Source organism: Mustela erminea, chromosome 7 (assembly GCF_009829155.1).
Source record: "Mustela erminea isolate mMusErm1 chromosome 7, mMusErm1.Pri, whole genome shotgun sequence".
In the NCBI taxonomy this organism is placed as follows: domain Eukaryota; kingdom Metazoa; phylum Chordata; class Mammalia; order Carnivora; family Mustelidae; genus Mustela; species Mustela erminea.
In genome coordinates this window covers 49,115,887-49,139,112 of record NC_045620.1, presented here as the reverse complement: position 1 = coordinate 49,139,112, position 23,226 = coordinate 49,115,887, and the positions used below count along the sequence as shown (strand labels likewise).

General features: G+C 42.6%; 1 protein-coding gene across 4 annotated transcripts in view; it reads right to left on the bottom strand.

The window, feature by feature from the left end:
• The window catches only part of SYNDIG1 (synapse differentiation inducing 1), a 173,728-nt gene extending 150,912 nt beyond the window's left edge, over positions 1-22,816 (bottom strand). Inside the window, exon 1 of one of the 4 annotated variants that reach the window (XM_032351587.1) lies at positions 22,270-22,816. The gene's annotated coding sequence lies outside the window, so the exon portion shown is untranslated. The other 3 variants (XM_032351583.1, XM_032351585.1, XM_032351584.1) reach the window with 3 other exon arrangements.
• Positions 22,817-23,226: the final 410 nt, after the last annotated feature.

Genomic DNA, 23,226 nt, shown 5'->3' with positions numbered 1-23,226 from the left:
ACCCAGGCATAACCAGGAGTGGCTGAAGACACAGCTCTAGCCAACTTAGGGCAAACTTAGGGCAAATGTTTTTGGAGGGCTCTGTCTATGTCTCCTACTTCTTGCCTTGATTTCAAATCTGATGCCTTGAGTTGCAGCAGCCATCTGGGGCCCAGGAGGATGGAAGTGCTGCAGCCCTGACTACACTGAGCTGTTGAGTCTGTATCTCCCACCTCCAACATCTTCATCTGCTGCTACCCTCCCTTTGGCTTGGTCAGGGACTACTGATGCAGTCCTTCTCTTGTAGGCTAGTATCGCTAGTATCATGTCAGAATAATAAATCCTATAGTTCAGCTCCCGTGTGTCCCTGGTTTTCTGTTATTAATGCAGTTTCAGTTTGTGAAACTGAATTAAAAAAAAAAACTCATTTAAAATAGAGCTGAGAGAAAAGCAGCCTATGGAATAGAAGATATTTGTAAATGATATATCCAATAAAGGGTTAGTATCCAAAATATATAAAAAACTGATGCAATGCAGCACCCCAAAAACACATAATCCAATTTAAAAATGGGAAGAAGATGTTTCTCTATGGAAGACATCCAGATGGCCAACAGATACATGAAAAGATGCTCAACATAACTTATCATCTGGGAAATACAAATCAAAATCACAATGAGATGCCACCTCACACCTGTCAGAATGGCTAAAATCAAAAACACAAGAAATAACAAGTGTTGGCAAGGGTGTGGAGAAAAAGGAACTCTTTTTCACTGTTGGTAGGAATGCAAACTGGTGTAGCTACTGTGGAAAAGAGTATGGAAGTTGCTCAAAAAGTTAAAAGTAAAACCACCCTGCAATCAATTATTACACTATTAGGAATATACCTCCAAAATACAAAAACACTAATTCAAAGGGATATGTGTACCTCTATGTTTATTGCAGCATTACCTATGATAGTCAAACTATGGAAGCAGTCCCAATGTCCATTGACAGACATATGGATAAAGAAGATGTGATGTGTACATACATAAAATAGAGTATTACTCACCATAAAAAAGAAGGAATATTTGCTATTTGCAACAATGTGGATGGAGCTAGAGTGCATTATGCTAAGTGAAATAAGTTGGTCAGAGAAAGACAAATACCATATGGTTTCACTCATTATGGAATTTAAGGAAAACAAATGAACACAAGAAGAAAAAAAGAAAGAGACAAACCAAGAAACATACTCTTAAATGTAGAGAAAAAACTGGTGGTTACTAGAGTCGAGAGGGTGGGGGGATGGGTGAAATAGGTGATGCGGGTTAAATAGTACACTTATCATGATGAAAAATAAAATGATATTAAATTTAAAAAGTAAAAAAAAATGGAGACAAGCCCCATTATTTTGATAAATGGTAACATAATCATAATTCAATCTGAACTTTAAATAAATGGCATTAGTATAATATTTTATTTTTTTAATGAAAAAGCCACACAATTGGAAAAAAAAACAAAACAAAAACACAACTGACCATAACATGCCTTTCTAGGCAAATTCCAGAAGTTAGAGTATCATAGCACAATGTATGACCCATGGGTCTTCTACCCCTTCTAGAGCTTCAATACTTTAAGTGATAAGGTCTATCATTATAACCAAACACAGTGTGAGATGGTCAGAGCTTTCTAAACTGCTGCTATATTAGGAATCATTTTAGTTTAGCTGTATTTAATTGTTTTCTAATGGTTCTTAGCCAGATTCCACATAAATAAATGCTTGTTTGCTGTATGAAAGTTTATAGAACTACTTTATAATTCTAATGAGGTAGAATATTACTTGCATGCTAACTGACAACCTACAGAACAATTATCAGAATGTGCATCATCATAAAAAAGAAAATAAAAAGAGAGTCACGATGCCAGAAAGGGGAGCATTCATGCCCTCACACTCCTAAACTTCAGACTCCAGAAGGAAGGTACCTTACATTTTCCATCAGTAAGAACTCTACTAGATCCATAAGAAGTAGAAAATATTTTCTCCTTGCCCAACAACAGTCCAGCCAATGAGAAACTGCCACAACTCGGCCAAGAAGAAATCATCACTGCTATAAAGGCTCATCCTCCCTCAGTGGACTTTCAAAAAAGCAGCCCCTCCCAACTTCTTCATTTTTCTGTATAAAATAATGGTTTCTTTCCTTTGTCCTTCAGACTTGCCTTTAGTTTGGCCATGGCCTGCATGTCCTAAATTGCAATTCCTCTGCCATTCTCAAATAAATGTATTTTGCTGGTAAAATAATCAGCCGTTTTATTTTCAAGCTGGACAATTTTTTTTTAAGATTTTATTTATTTATTTATTTGACAGACAGAGATCACAAGTAGGCAGAGAGGTAAGCAGAGAGAGGAGGACGGGAAGCAGGCTCCCCACTGAGCAGAGAGCCCAATGTGGGGCTCGATCCCAGGACCCTGGGATCATGATCTGAGTCGAAGGCAGAGGCTTTTACCCATGGAGCCACCCAGGCACCCCCAAGCTGAACAATTTCTAAACTATGTGCTCACACAATTGCATAAAGAGATCTTTGTATTTTGCATGTCAATAAAAGAGACAAAAAAAAAAGCTAGATCCAAATCAGCTTTGCCACAGATTTCTGTGTAAATCTGGAGAAGTTATTAGACATACAAGGACACGAAACTTCCAGTTTTTTTTCTCACCTTTCCCTTCTATGTCTTCAGTAAAATTACTGGGGAAAGATGGAATTGAACCAAATTCCTAAGACATATAATTCACTTCATAATAACTAACCCGCAGAATGTACAATAGTGGTGCTATTAACCTGTGCCCCAGTTTCTGACTATGAACCTAACAGAGCATCACACTCTAGAATATACTTTTGAGAAATAATTTAACATGCTAAGAATTTATATTGATATTGGAAAATAAGTGAGAAGCTATGGAAGAATCTACACAGTAAAAAGATGGTTTTAGATCATTTGCTGTTGAGAAAGGGTTCCAATTTTCCAATTTTCATTGTCTGTGATCTAAAGACCTACCATGAAGAAAGCACATCATTTGAGTATTTTACTTTTCAGTATTTGTGTCAGATCATTTTTTCCAAAAGTGGATATAACAGTATTTTCCATCCCACAATTGTTTCACAATGTGTCCTTGGTGCTTCTGTCATTGGAAGGTGGGGGCCCTGTGCCCTTCCCTGAACCTAGGCAGGCTTGTAACTTACGTGTAAATGATGATTGTGACAGGAGAGCATTACGTGACTCCTGAGGCTATGTCAGAAAAGTGTTTGTGGCTTGTGTCTTCTGCTTGAAAAACTCTATGGACCTCTGAGCAGTCATTGAGGAAGCCCAATACCTCAAGGCTGCCATGCTTCAAGGAAGCCCAATGCAACCCACATGAAAAGGCCACATGGAGAGTTCCTAAGGTTTAACAGAGCTTCCTAGCTGATGTCCAGCTGCCCAAATTTCCTAATCTTCCAGCTCTAGATACCCTCTGACTACACCTTAACAACAGACCAGAATTGGACATACCTACATGCCAACTCTCCAAATTGCCAACTCTCAGAATGTGAGTATTTTATGCTAATAAGTTTTGGGGCAACCTGTAAGTAGCAATAGGGAGCAACAGCTGTCTGTGACTTAATCTGTCTACAGTTTCCCCTCCAGTCTTCTAGATTCCAGTAAACACCATTGTTGCATATCAGGTTCTGAGGCCCTGCAGAAATGCCATATCTGACCTTTGATCCTTATCCTGAACTCTGCCTAGAAGAGTCCTTCTTTCTACTTCTTCTCTGGTCTAGCCCTTCCATTGTTTGAGTCCTGGATGAACCTTGCCACAACACCCCCACCCCTTGCTCTGACTGAGGTCTCTCCATGTCCCACAGATCCTGTACCCACTGTATCATCCTGCTTGCACGCGTGCAGAGAAAGTGAAGCCCCTTAACATCAGATAAGCCCTTGAGGGTACAGTGAAGATCCCCAGGTTTTCCTCTTATCTCTGACATCTAACACAAATAGAGCACATGGGAGGCACTGAGGTCTCTCCAAACCCCACAGCCCCTGTGCCCACCTGTAACATCTTGCTTGCATGCATGCAGAGCAAGTGAAGCCCCTTCCCATCAAACAAGCCCCTGAGGGTACAGTGTATGTCCCAGTGAAGGTCCTCTTGGAAGAGGGAGAAAACAGAACCCTGGGGAGAATAGCAGACAGGATGCCAATGACGTGAAGGAAGACGAAGGAATCAGCACTCCGTCTAGCATCATAGCACCATATAAATGTCATATGCAATAAAGGCTGTTTTCCAAAAATGGTGGGGGAGCGCCTTGGTGGCTCAGTCACTTAATGCAGACAGTCACTTAACTGTCTGCATTCCGCTCAGGTCGTGATCCCAGGGTCCTGGGATCAACCCCCACATCGGGTTCCCTGCTCGGCTGGGGGCCTGCTTTCCCTCTCCCACTCCCTCTGTTCCTATTCCTGCTCTCGCTATCTCTCTCTGTCAAATAAATAAGTAAAATATTAATTAAAAAAATTTTTTTTCTTATTTTTGACATCTAACAAAAGATAGAGCACATGGTAGGTACTTGAGATATGTTGAATGAATGACTTCTAAGGAGTCTCCACAGTTGTAGGTTTTAGAGTCATGGGAGAGGGCTTGCATGAGTGTGTGCAGACAAGAGGGTGAGAACTCACTCAAGCTGGGGATGCTGGGTAGGAGCATAGAAAGACTTTTTCCAGAGGAGGAGAAGTCAAGAGAGGGCAAACATTGACCCAGCACCTCCCACTGTGCGCAAGGCTCTAGGCACAGGACATAAGAATACAAAATAGAGAAAGGACCAAATAACATCTTCTCTAAAATTTTTTGCTTGCTTTAACTCAAATGGAAATAACTGATCATTTATAACATTAGAAAAGTACATAAGGAAAGATAAAATCTGCATATAAGGTATTTTCCAAGCACACATGAATTTTTCTCTTTCTGCATATAAGTACATGCAGTTTTGAGTTCGGCATCACTGCAACCTGAACGTGTATTACTCACTTTGCATGAACACCCTTTACTCCCCTTCTAGAAGGTCCCAGGTTTCCCACTTCCCCCAAAGCATGTATGAACATGTAACCAAAAAACTTTATCCAGAACTGTGATTATTTCCATAGGGTAGATTTTTATTTTTTATTGCAAAAGCAGCATATGTTTATTTTTATACATTTATTTTTTTTTCCAACTCATTTATTTGCCTTATTTCAGAGTTAGTCAGATGTCATGGGACTCACAGTTGTTGTGTTTTCAACTTTTGGATGTTTGTGCCCCACTGCTTGCACAGAGAAGAAGGGAGAGGGACTGTTAGATCCATGGGCCCTCTTTGGGCTCTCCCTCCAGGGGGTTCATCTGATATGTCATTTTTTTGCAGCTGTTCTTCTTGTTCCTGACATTTTGTCTCTTTAACTATCTATCTTTTTGAAGATAGGAAGTTTGTTTATTCTCATAACCAAAGAGATTTCTATATCCCATTTTTTTCTTTGAAGTCCTTTATGTATAATCATACAGAAAATAGTGTCCACCAAAAATATAAATTTAAACCATGGTAGTGTGTATAAAGTAAAAAACAAACAAAAAACATGAACGTTCCTACTTTTTCCCTATTCCTCATAGCTACTATTGATAATTTGGAAAACAGCCTTCTAACATGTTTTGAATGAATATATGAATCACAACCCCCCCACGCAGAATAATGCATTCACACAATTTTTAACATATTTCTTTCTAGATTTCTATCTTTATTATCTTGTCATGGATATGCATCTGTTTAAATTCATACCAGGCATTGTCCAGGTCAATGGACCAAGTATTGAGTCTCTTATTATTTTTTTGGAAGAACTTCATTATTTTACATATTTAATCTTTTCATGTCAGACATTTAGGGCTTTTTCCCTAATATTTCATTATTTCAAGTCTAAATATACATATTTTGCAGGTATCTTAGAATTGCTACCTAGTGGATTCATGTATGGGATCCAGGAGGTAACAAAGGATCTGGATGAACATTTCACGATAGCTTTTGAGGCAAGGACTGACTCAACTCTGCCGCACAGAGAACCAGAGAGCTCATGTCTGCCTCAGGTGTCCTTACTGACATGAACAGAACCATCTTGGAGCCTATGCAATTTTTTTGGAAGGAAGATGTAACTTCCCAAACTATTTTTTTTTTCACAAGTGAGGATAAACACTTTTATATATATTTATATACTGGTCATTTCCATTTCTTCTTAACTTCTTCTCTATGGCACGTGCTCAGTTTTTGATGAGATTGTTTGGGTTCTTATTACTTGCTCTACAAGGATGTAGCATTTGTTACATTTGTCACAAATGTTTGGTTCCAGGTTATTTTATGCTTTTTAATTTTGCTCACAGTGTTTGCATTGCACAGAATGAATAACACATATTGGTTAATCTTTATCAATATTCTCCTCATTTAGAAATGCTGCTAAGACATTCAACCGTAGGCTGAATTTATTTATGCTTTTTGTATTTATTTATCAATACTTCTCTTTTTATATTCATTCAGATTTTTTTTATGATGTGGAGAGATATAATTCAACTTTATACCCAACTATCTAACTTCCTTCCTTCTAGTTGTTGACCAATCTTGGTCTTCCCTTGATTATCATGCTGCCTTTGCCAATACAATAACCTCTGGGGACTTGGAATCTATTCCAGAGTTCTTTATCTTACATATCATGGCAGACTGAATGTGACCACAAATTCTTTGACATGTCTCCCTTCAGCAAGTTGGCTCTACTTTGCCTCTCCTTTAATACGGGCTGGCTTAGAGACTTGCCTCTAACCAACAAAATGGGGTTGGGCTGAATAAGCTTGTACACTGTGCCTCATTCATGCTCATTCTTGGAGTGCCAACCACGGCACATGAAGTCTGTCTACCTTGAGTCCAGCATGCTGTGAGAAAGCTTCAGGGAGAGGCAAGGTGTAAGCACTGCAAGTGACATTCCCAGCTAGGTCCAGTATTCAAGAGAGCCCAGCCCAGGCACCTAAGCTATGGAGTGAAGAAGCCCCCAGTGACTACAGACTCAGCCATCAGAGTCTTCAAGGCTGAAGCCCCAAATGTTACAAAGCAGAGACAAGGCATCTCTGCTGTGCCTTCTTGGAATTTATGACCCATATATCCATGAGCACTAAGTTCTGGGGGCAATTTATTATGAACAATAGATAGCCAGGACAATCTGTCAATTATTTACTAGTAATTAGAACCTTAGAACTCCAATGAATGTGAGGTTTATCTTTATTGTGATAAAAAGACACAACATAAAATTTGCCATCTTAACCATTTTCATGTGCATAGTTCAGTAGTGTTAAGTAATATTCACATTATAAATAAGATTACTAGAATTTATTGTTTAGCCCTGATAAATAGTAATAAAGGATGGATCCTTTATTTGCATTTCACAATAACTCTGTGAAGGAGGTAGGTAGGTATATTTTCCAATTTATAGATGAGAAATCACCAGTCAGTGGCGTCATCTTGTCTCCTGGATCTTAAGCAGAGGGCATCTGGATCATCTGGTACCCATCCCAAAGTTCTTGTCCAGAAATGGGGTAATTGTGAACATGAAAAGCAACCAAGCAACTGGTCTCACCATTTTGTTTCTTTTAATTAGGATATAACTGATATATAACATTATATTAGTTTCAAGTGTACAACTATTCAAAATTTGAATATATTGCAAAATAATTACCACAATAAGATTGTTAACATCCATCACCATGCATAGTAACACCTCTTTTTTCTTGTAATGAGAACTTTTAAGATCTACTCTCTTAGCAACTTTCAAATATTCAACATAATATTATTGACTATAGTCACCATGCCGCATATTACATTCCCTAGGACTTATTAATTTTATAACTGGAAGTTTATACTTTTTGAACATCTTCACCCATTTACCTCAGCTACCCACTGCCCCAACAATCACCAATGTGTTTTCAGTACCTATTGAGATCAGTGTTTGTTTAGTGAGTTTAGAATTTTGTGTGTGTGTGTGTTTTAGATTTCAAAAACAAGTGAGATCATATGATTATTTGTTTTTCTATTTCTTATTTCACCTAACATAATTCCCTCAAGTTTCACCCACATAGTGACAAATGTCAGGATTCCCTTCTCTTTTTATGGCAGAATAATATTCCTGCATGTGTGTGTGTGTGTGTGTGTCTATACAATTTCTTTATCCATTCATGCATTGATGGACACTTAGGTTGTTTTCCATGTTCTGGAAAGGTTCTTTTCATGTTCTGTAAATAATGCTTCAGTGAACACGGGGATGTAGATATCTTTTTGAGCTATAACCTAACTCATTTTCTTTGGGCAAATACCCAAAAGTAGAATTTCTAGATTACATGGTAGCTCTATTTTTTTTTTTGAGGGGTATCTATACTGCTTCCTGTAGTAGTTACCCAATTTACATGCCCACCAATAGTGCACAGGGGTTCTCTTTTCTCTACATGCTATTTCTTGTCTTTCTGATAACAGCCATTCTAACAGGTGTGAGGGGGTATCTCATTATGGATTTGATTTCTATTTCCCTGATGATCAGTGATGTTGAGTACCTTTTCATGTACCATGCATATGTCTTCTTTGGAAAAATGTCTGTTCAGATCTTCTGCTCATTTTTAATCAGATTTCTTTATTATTGAGTTCTATGAGTCCTTTACATATTTTGATATAACCCCCAACAAATATATGATTTGCAAATATTTTGTCCCATTTGTTAGGTTTCTTTCATTTTGTGATTTCCTTTACTGTGCAGAAACTTTGGAGTTTGGTATAGTTCCACTTATTGTTTGCTTTTGTTTGGTTTTATTTTTGTTGACTTTGCTTTTGGTGTCAAATACAAAAATCATTGCCAAAACCAGTGTCAAGGAGGTTACTACTTATTTTTTCTTCTAGGAATTTTATTGTTCTATGTCTTATGTTCAAATCAGTGGCCCATTTGAGTTAATTCCTATGTATGATATAAGATGGTGGTCCAGTTTTACTAATAATAAAAAAATTAATCTTTAATAAATGGTAGTCCATTTATTAAAGAAACAGTTTTTTGCCATTATATATTCTTGGGTCCTTTGTCATAAGTTACTGGACCAAACATGCATTGGGTTCTCTATTCTGTTCCATTGATCTATGCATCTTTTTGTGTCAAAATCATACTGTTTTAATTATTATAGCTTTATAACCATTTGAAATCAGGAAGAATGATGCTTCCAGCTTTGTTCCTTTCTCAAGATTGCTTTGGCTATTCAGGGTCTTTTGTAGTTTCATATGAATTTTGGAATTGTTTGTTCTCTATGTGAAAAACACCATTGGAATTTGATGGGGATATCATTGAATCTGTAAATTGCTTGGGGTAGTATGGATATTTAAACAATACTAAGTGTTTAAATCCATTTGCACAGAGTAACCCTCTATTTATTTGTATCTTCTTCAATTTTTATCATCAGTGTCTTACAGTATTTAGTGTATAGACCTTTCACTTGGTTAAATTTATTCCTAGGTATTTTATTCTTTTTAGTGCAATTGTAAACATTTTTTTTCTTAATTTCTCTTTCTGATAGTTTGTCACTAGTGTATAGAGAAGCAACATATTTTTGTATATTGACTTTTGTATCCTACAGCTTTACTGATTTTGAGTGTGTTTATGTGGAGTCTTTAGTGTTTTCTCTATATGATATCATGCCATCTGCAAGTAGGGACAATTTACTTCTTTTCAATTTGGATGACTTTTATTTCTTTTTCTTACCTAATTGCTCTTGTTAGGACATCCACTACTATGTTGAATAAAAGTAGTGAGAACTGGAATCCCTGTCTTGCTCCTGATCTTAGAGGAAAAGCTTTCAGCTTTTCACTGTTGAAGATGATGTGACAAATGGACTCATCATATATTGGCCTTTAATATGTTGAAATGCATTCCCCTTATACCCAATTTGTTGAGTTTTTATCATAAGTGAATGTTGAATTTTGCCAAATGCATCTGTCTCTCTGCATCTATTGAGATCATCACATAATTTTTTCTCCTTCATTTCATTAATGTGATGTATCACACTGATTTGAAGATGCTGAACCATCCTTGCATCCATGGTTAAATCCCACTTAGTCATGGTGTGTGATCCTTTTAATGTATTGTTGATTTTGGTTTGCTAATATTTTGTTGAGGATTTTGCCTATAAGTTCATCAAGGATATTGTGATTTTCTTCTCTTATGTCATCCTTGTCTAGTTTTGGCATCAGGGTAGTGCTGGTATTGTACAATTTGTTTGGAAGTGTTCCCTCCTCCTCCTCTTCTTCTTCTTCTTTATTTTTTTGAAGAGTTTGGGAAGGACAGGCATTATTTCTTCTTTAAATGTTTGGTAAAATTATCAGTGAAGTTATCTGGTCCTAGACTTCAGCTTGCTGGGAGATTCTAGAATCTTTTCATTTTGCAAATCTGAGACTCCATACCTATTAAAAATTTCCCCCCTTTCCTCTACTAGTAACCACTCATCTATATTTTGTATCTATGCATTTGACTCCTCTAGGAACCTCATATAAGTAGAAGCATACAATATTTGTTTTCTTATGATTGGTTTATTTCACTTAGTAAAATTCTTCCAGGTTTATCCATGTTGCAGCATGGATCGGAATTTTCTTCCTCCTTAAGGCTGAATATTCCATTGTATGTAGATACCACATCCTTTTAAATCAATTCATCCTTCAATGGACATTTGGGTTTCATCCTTGAATTCCACCTCTTCACCCTCATGAATAATGCTGCTATTAACATGAGTGTGCAAATATCTCTTCAAGATTCCACTTTCAGTTCTTTTAGATATATATTTAAAAATGGAATTGCTGGGTCATATAGTAATTCTATGTTTATTTTTTTAAGGAAACTCCCTACTACTTTCCTAACAATTGCACCATTTATAGTCCCACCAAAAGTGTACAAGAGTTCCAATTTCTTCACATGCTCTCCAAGACTCTTTGTTGTCGTTTTTAATTTTATAGTAGCCATCCTAATGGGTGTAGTTTTGATGCTCTGTTTCATTATCTGAGAGGCAAGCCCTCCTTCATTCCTCTTCACTTAAAACAAAACAAAAAAACCTTAACATCACAGCCTGATTATTCTTTTATGAAGTTTTAAATAATTGTATCAAGTTCAAAAGAAATTATAACATCAGGATTCTGACTTAAATGACATTAAATTTATAAATTAACTTGGTGAAAATGATGTCATCTTATTATTATTGAGTGTTCTTATCCAAGAGCATGGTATTTCTTTCCACTTATTCAAGTTTTTTCTTATTCCATGAGTAAAATTCTACAGTTTGTTTTGTATTGACCTATATAAATTTCTTGCCAAAATTATTTCTAGGTATATTTTACTCCAGTTGTTTTGCTAATACCACACCAGAATGAGGTGGGCGCAGGTAACAAGGAAGCCCAGGGGTAGGGACACTGAACTTTGACAGAAGGGCATCACTAATGGCCAAGCTAAGCCTTGAAGATTAGCAAGAGGTGTCAACGAGAACAGGGAGAGGCATGCAAGCATGTAGCATATGTGTGTATGTGTTTGTGAGTGTGTGTTGGGAGCAGGAACGACCCAGTGTTCTGGGAACCTAAACAGGTGGGGATAACACTGGAGGGTGAATAGGGTGTCAGGGACAGCTTGCTATCCTCCCAGGCAGACTGTCCTATTTCACCGAAGATGAGAAGCAGATGATGGTCTTCAAGATGAGGACCATTAAGGCAGAGATGTGTTTTAAATGGTCATTCTTCCAATAGTCCTGGAGGCTGGGCATGAGAAGCACATGGAAGTTGGTAAAAGAGACCTTGCAGGAAGCTGCTGAGAGAACTTGGAAGGATGTGAGGGTCTAGATGGAGCTAAGGTAGAAGAGATGTAAAGGAGAGGTTTAAAAAAAAAAAAAAAACAAAAAAAAAAAAACCTCAGAAGAAATCTGGTTATGGGAAAGAGGAAGGGGGCTAAGAAGTAAGCTGTTTTCTGGTGTGGATATCTTGATCACTGTGTGTCATCACCAGGAATGGCACAGGCAGGGAGTGACAGGTCCTGGGGAAGGCCGAGGGGGTATTCTCTGAAGCAGTTGCCCCAAGGGAGATGCTAGCAGGCATGTGGATAGACAAAGCTGAGCCTTGGGAGGGCTTAAGGATAACGAAATCTGGAAGCCAGCTGCCTATAAACCGCAGCCAAAAGTTTGACCACAGGATAGTTTGGTTAGTAGGAATATAGGTGGTATTAAAAAACAGTGGCCTCCTGCCAGGGCTCAGGCCATTCTGTCAGAAAAGTCCTAAGTCGGTGAAATCAAGGAGGGCCAAGGAGGGGAAGGAAGAGTCAGAGGAGAGAGAAGGGCATGGTCAGGATGGTGCTCCCAAGACATCCTCTGCGGCTAAGTCACACTGCAGTGGATACAGAGAGCCTTTGATTTTTGCCCCAAGAAACAAAGAAGTTCATCTGTGTTTTACTCTCTAAAAAGGCATCAACTTAGTCTTAAGAAGAGAGACATAAGCAATGGGCAGATTCCAATTCCCTAAAATACACTTTTGAAATATATAAAGTTCTGAATACAAATTCCAGGAAGACCAGCATTTTTGGTAGTGTTGAAAATGTCCAGGATATCTGCATCTTCTGCGAAAAGCCTCATGCTGAGAGCAACAAGAGGGCAGAGTGTCCGCAAAGTCTCGCTGGGTGACCCGCTGTCCTACTTAGTTTATTTTGATGCTCTCTATAAATGTCTGGGGCCCGTGGCATTTAGAGGGAACAGGTTTTCCACTGCTATATGTTCTGCAGGAGATTTCTGTTCTGGTCTTTTCTAGGTACACAACTCCCTGGCCTGGCCTAACCCAGCTTCCCCTTCCCCCACACTATCGGTCACAGTTTGCTACTTGCTGTGGGCACTATCCTCTAAGGAAGCCACCAAACAGCACAGATGGAGAAATGATCTAATTACATTTTGTACTCCTTGGGCTTTGTTGCAAAGTAGAAGTGTCTGCATCTGTTTGTCTGCCCAATCATTACACAGGAATTTTTATTGTCCTAAGCATTAAGCCAGATACTAGCAATGTCAGGAAAACTGAGTGTCATGGGTGAGAAAGCATGGACTTTAGAGACAAATACAGGAAAAAACCCTAAAGGTTTGAGTCCATGCACAGAGGCCCTACAACTAACAGTAAAATATTACAGAGCAAGCTGAATAAACCTTCTGGGTCTCAGCCCACCAAGTATATTATGCGGGCATCCCAAGAGGTTACCCAGGAATTAAAATCTCATAATACACACATTTCAAATCTTCATTCCCCCCCTCTTCCTTTCTCTTCCCTTCCTCTTCTTTTCTGAGAGAGAGATATGGATCGTATAATAAGACACAAGCAGTAGAAGGCATCCATTTGTTATCCTGGTAACCCTCATGACAAGCTACAAACAAGCTCTGCAATCTTGAATGTGGCCTCCAGAATTCAGCTCACTCTGCTTCTCCAAATTCTTTTACTCCCCTCCGTTTCATCCAGAGCCAGAATGGTGAGGCTGCCCCTTTCAATGCAGCCAGCCCAGCTTTGCTGTGAGGTGCCAGTGGGTGCAACACCTTCCCTCAGAGAGAGTGGAAAGTGGAGGTCTACGACTCAGGGAGTGGTGCCATACCCAGCCCTCAGAGCCAAATCTTGAGATCAGGAAGGCTAGAAGACTGCATTGGTGCCATAGGTCCAGATGGGCCAGCCCTTGGCATCTGGAATATCTGTAACTGTGCAGAAGTGAGGTCATTCCTCACCCTGGTTATGGGCTCAGGCTTGCCTCTCCATGAGCCCCTGCATCACCCATCTCTCACCCCCACCCCCAAACACTTCAATTTCCACTGAAGTGAAAGTGAAAGGGTCTGGAAACTCATGTTCATCACTAAGCACTTCTTTTGCTCCTAAAGTATGCCAGTTTCACCTTAACACTGCCACTACTCAGTCCTTGGTATGCAGTTAGCTCACATGCATACATAGGCCCCTGGGCCCTCACCTGAAAGATGGAAAGAACCTTTCTAGGTCTGAGGATGGTGTTCCAGAGAGATCACATGGCTTTCTCCCAGGAGTGCAAAAGACAAGCCCAGGAGCATAAATTCTGAGTTTTGGGAAAGCTGTCAGCTGTGGAAGCTGAGTTTCCATTCTGCAGAAGCAGAGAAGTTCAAGGCTGTGGGGCTTGGGGCTAGAGTCAGGAACTGTGCTATGGGAACTGTGCTATCAGAAGCTACCAGGAGGATGTACTACTTGATGTGGGTGCCTGAGGACGGGGTCCCTCCCACCAGGCAAAGTTTCTCCAGCCCAAAAGTAAGCCTAAAATTGGACATAGCTTGCAATTCAAAATTGGAGTAGAAATTTTCAAAGGTCACCAGAAACCTTTGCAGGTACCAAGGGACATTAGAATAGTTAGAGCACAAGACATAGGGAGGTAGGGCCGTTCCAGATGGATGACAGCTCAGCTAACTAATCCTTATCAAGGGGTCCCCCGGAAGCCCTTTGTTCACACCATCTGTGAGCTTCTTTGCTATAGTTCTGGGTGCACAGAGCAGCTGGAGACAGGCAGTGCTAAACTCTGAATGGGACGGAATGGCAGTAGACCATCAATGGGAGGTAGCCTTTGCCTGCAGAGGAGATTCCAACTGGAGGAATGCAAAAAGGTAAATAGGAAGGGAGAAGGGAGGTGCCAGCTAGGTGTGACATTCCAAAGCATGAACTTTCCAAAATAGAATGCTGATGTCATAAAGTTCTTGAACATGGAAAAATATCTCTGCTCCGGCCAAGAAAGAGGGTGCTTGAGGTTGGGCCATGGTCAAACACCAATAGAGAGAGGGTGCCACCATGCTGGCCACACCTTATACAAGGGCCACACCTTACACAAGAGCCACACAAGAGGTGACATGTGCTGTGTGGCCCTGTTGGCCTGCAGTGCACAACCTCAGAGCAATTGCTGGAATCTGGAATGAAAGTATATGTTTAGGACCCAAAAGTCTGAAAGATATGTTATTCCTGGAAAGATACTTGCCAAATCAGCTACTCAAGGTCTAGTATCAGGAAAGGAAACTGCATTATTCTTCAGACTTTCAGTCAACAAATACATTTTTCCACTTGCTTTAGAATAAACTGTGATGTTCCAAAATGCTCCTATTCATAGTTAATATAGCTACACCAAGAAATACTCAGATGAGCCATCGTGCCAATGGATATTATGCAAGAGGACCCCAACAAGTAGGGTCAAAGGGAATGACAGAAGGATCAGTGGCCATCAAATCAGTGGCCCCCCTCACTCTGAGTCACTGAGTGGGACGCTGTTGCAGGTTGCATGGCCATTCCCTCCCAGGGGCAGTTAGAAGAGGATTCCAACAAAAGCCTTGATGATCTAATTCTGAAAAAAAGAACAACAATGTGGTTGCCCCATGTCCACAGCTTTAAAAAAAAAAAAGAAATCAATATAAGAATAAAAGGAGGGAATGAATTTGGAAACAACAAAACAGATGGTTCCCCTTTACTTAAAATCAGCTTCTACCAGGAATCCACGTTTGTGAGGGAGTTTAATGTACTGTACTACACTGGAGTGCTGATAAGGAATGTGCTGTGTCTCTGGGCTTAGTGTAGAAAGAAAAGCTGTGAAATAGTATGCATATTAATTAATCTGCTCACAGCTCTTTGTGGAGGAACTGTTTGTGCCCAAGGGCACCACGGGAAAGGAAAGAAACTGGGGGAGAAAAGTGAAAAAAAGATTGAATGCAGGCAAGAGACACTGGCATGCATTTCAGGAGTGGGCTGGGAAGTGGTGGGACTGGCGAGAGCAGGGTCCTGTCCACTGGCTATGTGCGCGCGGAGGCTACAGGAGACCTGGAGCAGCTGGGTGGCTCTTAAAATACATCTATGAATGTCTGAGCTACTAGCACAGGACAGACCCTGGGCTTAGTAGGTGTCCAGACTCAGTGTGCACTGTTTATCTGTCACATCTCAACTTTCTTGACTGCCCTACAGGACACGGTCCCTGTACACCAACTGATAATCACAAGATCCCTTCTAAAGGAAACAGGGAAAAGGGTCAAGCTGAGATTTCAGATATTAAGGTTGCCTACAGAAATGTTCTCCCTTATCTGTGGTTTCAGTTTCCACAGCTTAAGTTACACACAGTCAGCTGAGGTCCAGGAGCAGATGCTCCTCCCCTGACATGCAGTAAGAAGGTCAACAACAGCCTACATTACAACGCCTACTCATTCACCTCACTTAAGCTCATCACGTGGGCATTTTATCATCTCACATCATCACTGGAAGGGGGAGTACAGTTCAGTAAGATATTTTAAGAGAGAGAGGGGAGACCATAACCACATAACTATTAATAAAGTGTATTGTTTTAGTTATTTTATTTTATTATTAGCTATTGCTGTTAATCTCTTATTGTGACTAACTGATTAATTAAACTTTACCATAGATATGCATGTGTAGGAAAAAATATAGTTTATATAGGGTTTCAGGCATCCACTGGGAATGCTGGAACACATTCTCTACAGATAAAGGGGAACTACTGTACTTTATTTAAAGGCAAGTTTAGGCATGGCGAATAACAAAATGATTGGTAGCAATCCATAGCAATCTATAGCAGGGCACCTTCAGGGTCCCCCCTAATGCTAAATATAACCTGAGCTCCCCCCTCAGAAATGCTACTGGTTTCCTAACCCTGTCCCAGGACTTAACCCATTAGGAGCCCAAAAGCAAATCCTCTTATTTCAAATACCTACATCAACTGAGAGGCTATGCCACTAAGGTCTGAGAATAAGTGTATAAGAATAAGTTAAAAACTGCATACTGTATAAATGCCTGGATGGCTCAGTTTGTTAAGTGTCTGACTCCTGATTTCGGCTCAGGTCATGATCTCAGGGTTGTGAGATCCAGCCCTGCACTGGGCTCCATGCTGGGTGTGAAACTTGCTGGAGTCTCTCTCTCTCTGTCTCCTTCTGTTCCCCTCACCTCCCATTCACACTTGTGTACACTCTCAAAAAAAACAAAACAAAACAAACAAACAAAACACACACACACACACACACACACACACACACACACACACACACACACACCCTGCATATTGTACACAGGGCAGAAAGGTGAATTTATGTAACATATTTTTTGTTTGTTTCCCTGAGCAGAGGTGAAGCTCCAGAATATTCGAGATAAAATATTTTTTCTCTTTCAGAGTATCTTTGGCTTAAAGTTGAGACAATGGAATAACATATTTGTAGTTCTAATTGTCTGAAATGTTTATTTGCTCCTTTGTTTTGTTTTGGATACAGACGTTCCCCAATCAAGAAGAAAATTAAAGAGGGAACAGAAGGGAGGTGTGTTTGAAAGTGGCTACCCAGTGAGGCTGAAGGTTTGAGAACCAATGATGTTCCCGAATATGAATTTAAACTAAGCAGGCCCTTTCTGAAAGACTCAAAGTGCAACCAGGAAATAACTCCCTTTCCTTTTCCACAGAGTCACACCCCCTAAATGTCACAACATTATAGCATTATCAAGACCTAAGTTCCAAATGACTGTGAACAACACAAGAATTGATTGAGAACTAAAAACTCAAAACATTTCACACCGACTAAACATTGATTTGAACCTCCAGGGCAAAACTCCCCATCTCTCTGGAATAAAGTTAATTGAACTCCTAGATAAATTCTTCTCACATGAGTAAATATGCAAAACTGTCCCCTGGGCAGCTTCTATCACCTGTATTTTCTACACATCTATGCTATTTTCTATTCATGTTACGCTTGGTTCTGACCGTTACCTTGGATCCCAATCTTTATTTGTTACTGTTGGTCTTCAGTATTTTATGTAATACAATTTAACAGGTTATTTATCATAAAGTGATTTAAGAGGACTTGGACTTCTGATCTAAGCAAAGTTTGTAATTTAAATCACCATGTGCCTTGGTGCTTTGTGGCTTGCTGATAATCTCTTGTTAAGATGTTTTCTCCTAGAGCACATGTATCATGCAATTTTTATAATGTGATATGAGTCAAAATTGATTTGTGCTAAGGATATATTTCTGCTCACATGTTTTTCCTGTATATTCCCTGTAAACCCCACCTGACATGAATGTCTGCACCACTCAGGCATGTTCCTACATGAGAACACATGCCCAGAGGAATGAGTGCACACTGTCGTCACTGACACTTGCTGAAGAACCAAGGGCAGAGCACGGTCTTTTCTGAGCTCTCAGAGGGCCCTGGGGATGCAACTACACCAGAAGAGACTTGCAGTTACGGCACTAAAATGTTCTCAATACCAAGTCTTCCCTGTTTAAAAAACTGTGCCAACCATAACGATTTTATTTTCATAATCCTAGAAAGAACAGAGATGAAAAGAAACAGAAGCTTGGAAAAGCTAAGTGAGCAGTCTAAGATCAACAAAAAGCAAGTGGCAGAACCCAGAGTTTGAAACCTGTCACCTCACAGGCCCTCCATAGAGGCAGTGGGGTGGGTGGCTGCAGACTGGGGAAAATCCCAATGTGTATTCCCCACTTGTTCCCCCTGCATACTCAGCTGAAATCCAGTACACTGGCTGGCAAATAAAACCACTGTGGAGGCACTGATTGTAGCCCAGTGACTGAAAGAGTTACCCGCCCCTTCTAAAGGCATATTTATGAACTCAAAAAACCTGGAAATGTCTATACACCTTGCAAGGAGAATGTTGAGGAAACACGTTTGTTAAAGCATCTTGCTACTGCCTTCATTGTTTCAATTCTGGTGACATTGGCAGGAACCTGGTCAGCCTATCTTTAATGTTTGGAATATTTAATGTATGCATATTTTCAATGCGCTGCTCTTTTGACATGTTGGTGCCACATCTCCAGTGTAGTGATGCTGGGTCAAAAGCTCTGACTCCATATCACCTCACATCAACCAATTTCAGCAAAATAACCCCAGGACTTCCCATTGAATGAACAAGTTGTTTTGCTACTGATTTAGCCTCACTGCTTTGCTGATGCTGACAAATGAACACTCCACTCTTCAAGCCTTGCCACCTCCACCCACTCACTCCAAAGAATCTTACTGGTAAGATGAAGTCTGCTCAAGCTACAGGTCACAGTATTGCAATTAGTCTGTGTTGGTCATGAGACTTTCCAGTGTGCATGGGGGTGGGGGCTGCAAAGGCCAAAATGAGGGGCTCAAGGCCATGCTGGTATCATGGAAAGGCAAGATTTTACTTAAAACTGCTCACTTACAGGATAGTTATTCATATTCAAAAGGTTAACTAAGGATGCCTTTAAATAATGCACTTTATACAGGTATTCAAAAGTCTGCCTGAATCCTCCCAGAACATTGACAATTTTTAGGAGCAGCTTTTATATAAAAGAAGGCACAGAGGTGGCAGGGTGGAAGGGAGGCATGTAAGAATGTGGGGGTGGGGGGATCCCCCCCCATTGTCTATGGAGATCTCACCATGCTATTCCTCTCCAGCCAACAGAAACAACATTTGGACTCACATCTTTGCAAACAGAGTATCTCCCTACACGGTGCATCAGATGTGACGGGTATGATGACCGAACACTTTCTAATTGAGAGATGAAGCATTCAGTACTGCTCATGAACCCCAGAATAGCACCGACTAGTGTCTCGGATAGAAAACTTACATAAGAAAATACCTTTTTATTCTCTTATAATAGAAATAACTCTCTAGAAAAATACAGGTCAGAGTTAATGAGAAAGATGAGTCAAGTCCAGGGTGTAGAACTTTTAATTTATGTCACGCTAAATGTGGAATAAATTAATTGCTTCCGATTTATGGATTGAGTTTAAAGTTTTTACAAAAAAAAAATCTTTCGCCTCTCATGGTTCAGCTGGAATCCTTTTTATTCCTTGCACATCAACTAGTATAAGTCAAATCTAATGGTTTCAAATGTCTCTTTTTCTCAGGATCTGGATTTCTCTTTCCTTCTTCAATCCCACTGTCACAAGGAACATCAGCAGATTTTCTTCTACTACCCCAAAACAAAAATGGAGGTACCTTCATTTCCTTTTTAACATCACCTAGGTTCTAACAGAATCATTTAAAGTACGTTTTGTGGGTTTTTGTTTTTGTTTTTGTTTTTTTGTTTTGTTTTGATGATAGGTGAAAATTGAACAAAATGCCATTAGGTGGAGATACACAGGGATACATTTAGAGATGATGTGGGCTTGGAAAGGGTTTTTAAACCCATCATCAAACATGGCCTCCAAAACTCTGAGGAGGGATGATTAAAAAGAGGTCAGGAAAAAGGGTCAGTGAATGTGGTGCTGGATGAAGGGTACACTGGGGGTTCAGTGTATTATTCTTTCAACTTTGGTGTACCATTGAGACTTTCTATCATAAAACAAAACAAAACAACTTTAAACACAGATTTTCCCATTTCCCCCCTTTATTTAACAAGACCCTCTTGGCTATGGAGATGCCATTTTCATGCCGTAGGTGGGGCAGGGTGGGAGAGAGCACCAGACCAGCTACAAACCAACCTTTGCTTCTTGTAAAGGAAACAAGGATGTTGGATAGAGGGAGGAAAGGAAGGAGGTGGAGGGCTCTTTCTCACATTCTCTCACAGGCTTGGCACCTGTGGTCTGATTTCCAAAAAGACAGTGCACACAACAACCAGGCACACAGTACGCAATAATTCATCCGAAAATTTGGCTCCCATTACTTCCTATCCTAGCCAGAAGGGACATCTGACTGCCGCGGGGCCACCTCCGAGGCTCATCTTCAGTTCTGTGAGGATTTTGTAGTCGGACCCCTCTCGGAGGACCACATTCTGCACCAACGCAGACTGTCCTGGCAATCACACCTCAGCAAGGAAAAGTTGGCTCGCTCTGGGGTTTGTTACCAGGCTGCTCACCCCACAGGCTGCCGGTCTGCGCAGCACGCCTCTCCCTTTGGGCTCTGACTAAACACGCTGGCCAGGAGGAGGGAGACGGACAGATACACAGACAGGCGCGCTCGCACCACCGCCTGAGCCCAGTTCTAACTAGAAAACGGAGCCACCCACCCACCCTCTATCCTTCAAATCAGCTAAGCCCTCAGCTGGTGTCTGCTGTACTGAGCACCGGGACGGGGCCAGGGAAGGCGCAGACCTGAGTCCCAGCCGCTAGCCCGGCGGCGCCCGCGCATCTGACGCTGCAGAAGGACTGCGCTCACCTGAGGTCTGGATGCCAGAAGCCCAAGCCTCTGCGTGCAAGGGGACGCCCCCCCACACACACACACACTAAGGAAATGAAGGCAACCAGATGAAGCTTTCCTCTGATCTTTCAGAAAAGCCAAGAGACCCCACTGGCATCCTCTCCAAAGCAAGACTGGAAGCGCCCACTCTACTGGAGTCTTGCAGAAAACGCGCAAGCTATCAAAGCCCCTTCCCTTAGAAAAGTGCCTAACTCTGCCGGTAATCCATTCCTCTCTGTCCGCAGCGCGGAGAGCACACACCGAGAGGCAGAAATCATGTCTAGGGAAATCGAGACTAGAACTTGATCCCTAAAAGCGTGTCCACTCTGTCTTCTCTCTGACCAGGGGCTAGCGACTCCCAGGGCTGTGGGCTGTCCTGGCTGCCAAGGACCAGACAGCTCTCGGAAGCAGGGGGCTCCAGGAGTCCCCGCCTTCGTCCTGGTTCGAGGTCGGGAGTCCCCATCCCAGCGCGCTCGAGCCCTCGCCTTCCTTTTTCCCTTTGCTTGGCGAAGGCAATCAAAGCCGGTTTCCCTTCCCGGTCCCATTTGGACCTCGGTCCCCAGCTCCGCGGCTGCCCCGCTCACCAGCCCCAGCCGGTCTCCTTTGGGTCGCTTCAGGGGGTCGCCCGAAACCGCAGAGTCAATGCCTGCCGCGCGCCGTCAGGGCCTTGGGCAGTTCCGCTCCTCTGCGCTCCCAGGTCTGGGTCTCACTAGCTCCCAGCGACTTTGCACAACAGCCCCTCCGTGTCGCTGGGGCGTCTGGGGTGGCGAGGCGCCAAGCTGCAGCCGAGGCTGACAGCACCCGGCCCCTTCCTCCGCATCTTCCTCGCCCGCTCTGCTCTCCCCTCGCTCTTGGGGACCCCTCGCCTCCCAGGTCCAGCCGCCACGACCACCCAGACTCACCGCGGGCAACGCGCCGCCGCTGGGTCTGCGCGCTCCCAGGCGGAGCCAGGGCGCCCTCCCGCGCGAGGGCCGCCTCCTGCTCCCGCCCGCAGCCCCCGCCCAGCTCCTTGCGGGCCCCTCTGCCCGCCCGCGCTGCCGGGGCGGTCGGGACTTACCTCCCGGACAAGGTGACCCGGCCGGTGCGCCCAGGCGGCCGCCCGCGCGTCTCCGGAGCCGGCGAGCGTGCGGGGCGCCGAACGGTGCGGCGCCCGCCTCTGCTCCCCAGCTCCCCAGCTCTCTCCTCCTCTGCCCCCCCCCTCCCGGCCTCCCCTCCGCGCGGCTCTCCGCCCTGCGCTAGCCTCCCGCGCCCCTCGCTGCCCCGCGCGTGCTGGAGAGCGGGGCTAGGGGCAACGGCGGCAGCCCAGGGCAGCCGGGAGCTCACGCGTGGCGGCAACCGGGCGGAGCCGGGCCCTCCAGCCCCTGGGAAAGGAAAGGGTGCGGGGAGACGCCCCCAGCGCGCGCCTACTACGCAGGTTGGGCGAGGGGCGTCCCGGGACGCGCCACTGGGCTAGCCAAGCCTGGCGACACACGTGCTGAAGGCGGTGGCCAGCAGGCTCTGGGGGAGGATGGCAGCTAGGAAAAGGGAACGGCCCCGTGGAAGGCGGCCACCAACTTTGCACCAAGCTGACTGGGCCCCTGTTGGTGATCAAGTCTGGCGGGTGGCCCGGGTCCGGTGTCTGGGAATGTGAAAGCGACAGAGACTGGGGGAGGGGGTCAGCCTCTGGGCACTCGGAGGACAGGGATTTGCAGCTTGGCTGTGAGAAATGACGGTTCCTCTTGGTCCTAAAGGCCTCCCCAAAGCTCCTGTATGGTTTTGAGGTTCAAAAGGACCCTTCTTCAGGGTCTGGCATCTGTTCAAGCCCTGAGCAGCCAGCTATCCAGGGGAAAACAGGTGCTGGCCCAAATTCCTAGACACCTTGCTCAGCCCCAAACCAGTCTGTTTTCTTCCAATGTTTGCACTTTGGCAGTTGGAATTAAAAGAAAACTAAAGCTGTGGAAGTGGGCAGGCTGGGGGGCATAATCCTGGTGAGGAAAATGGGAATAGGGTAGCAGAGCAGAGTGAGGATCACCTC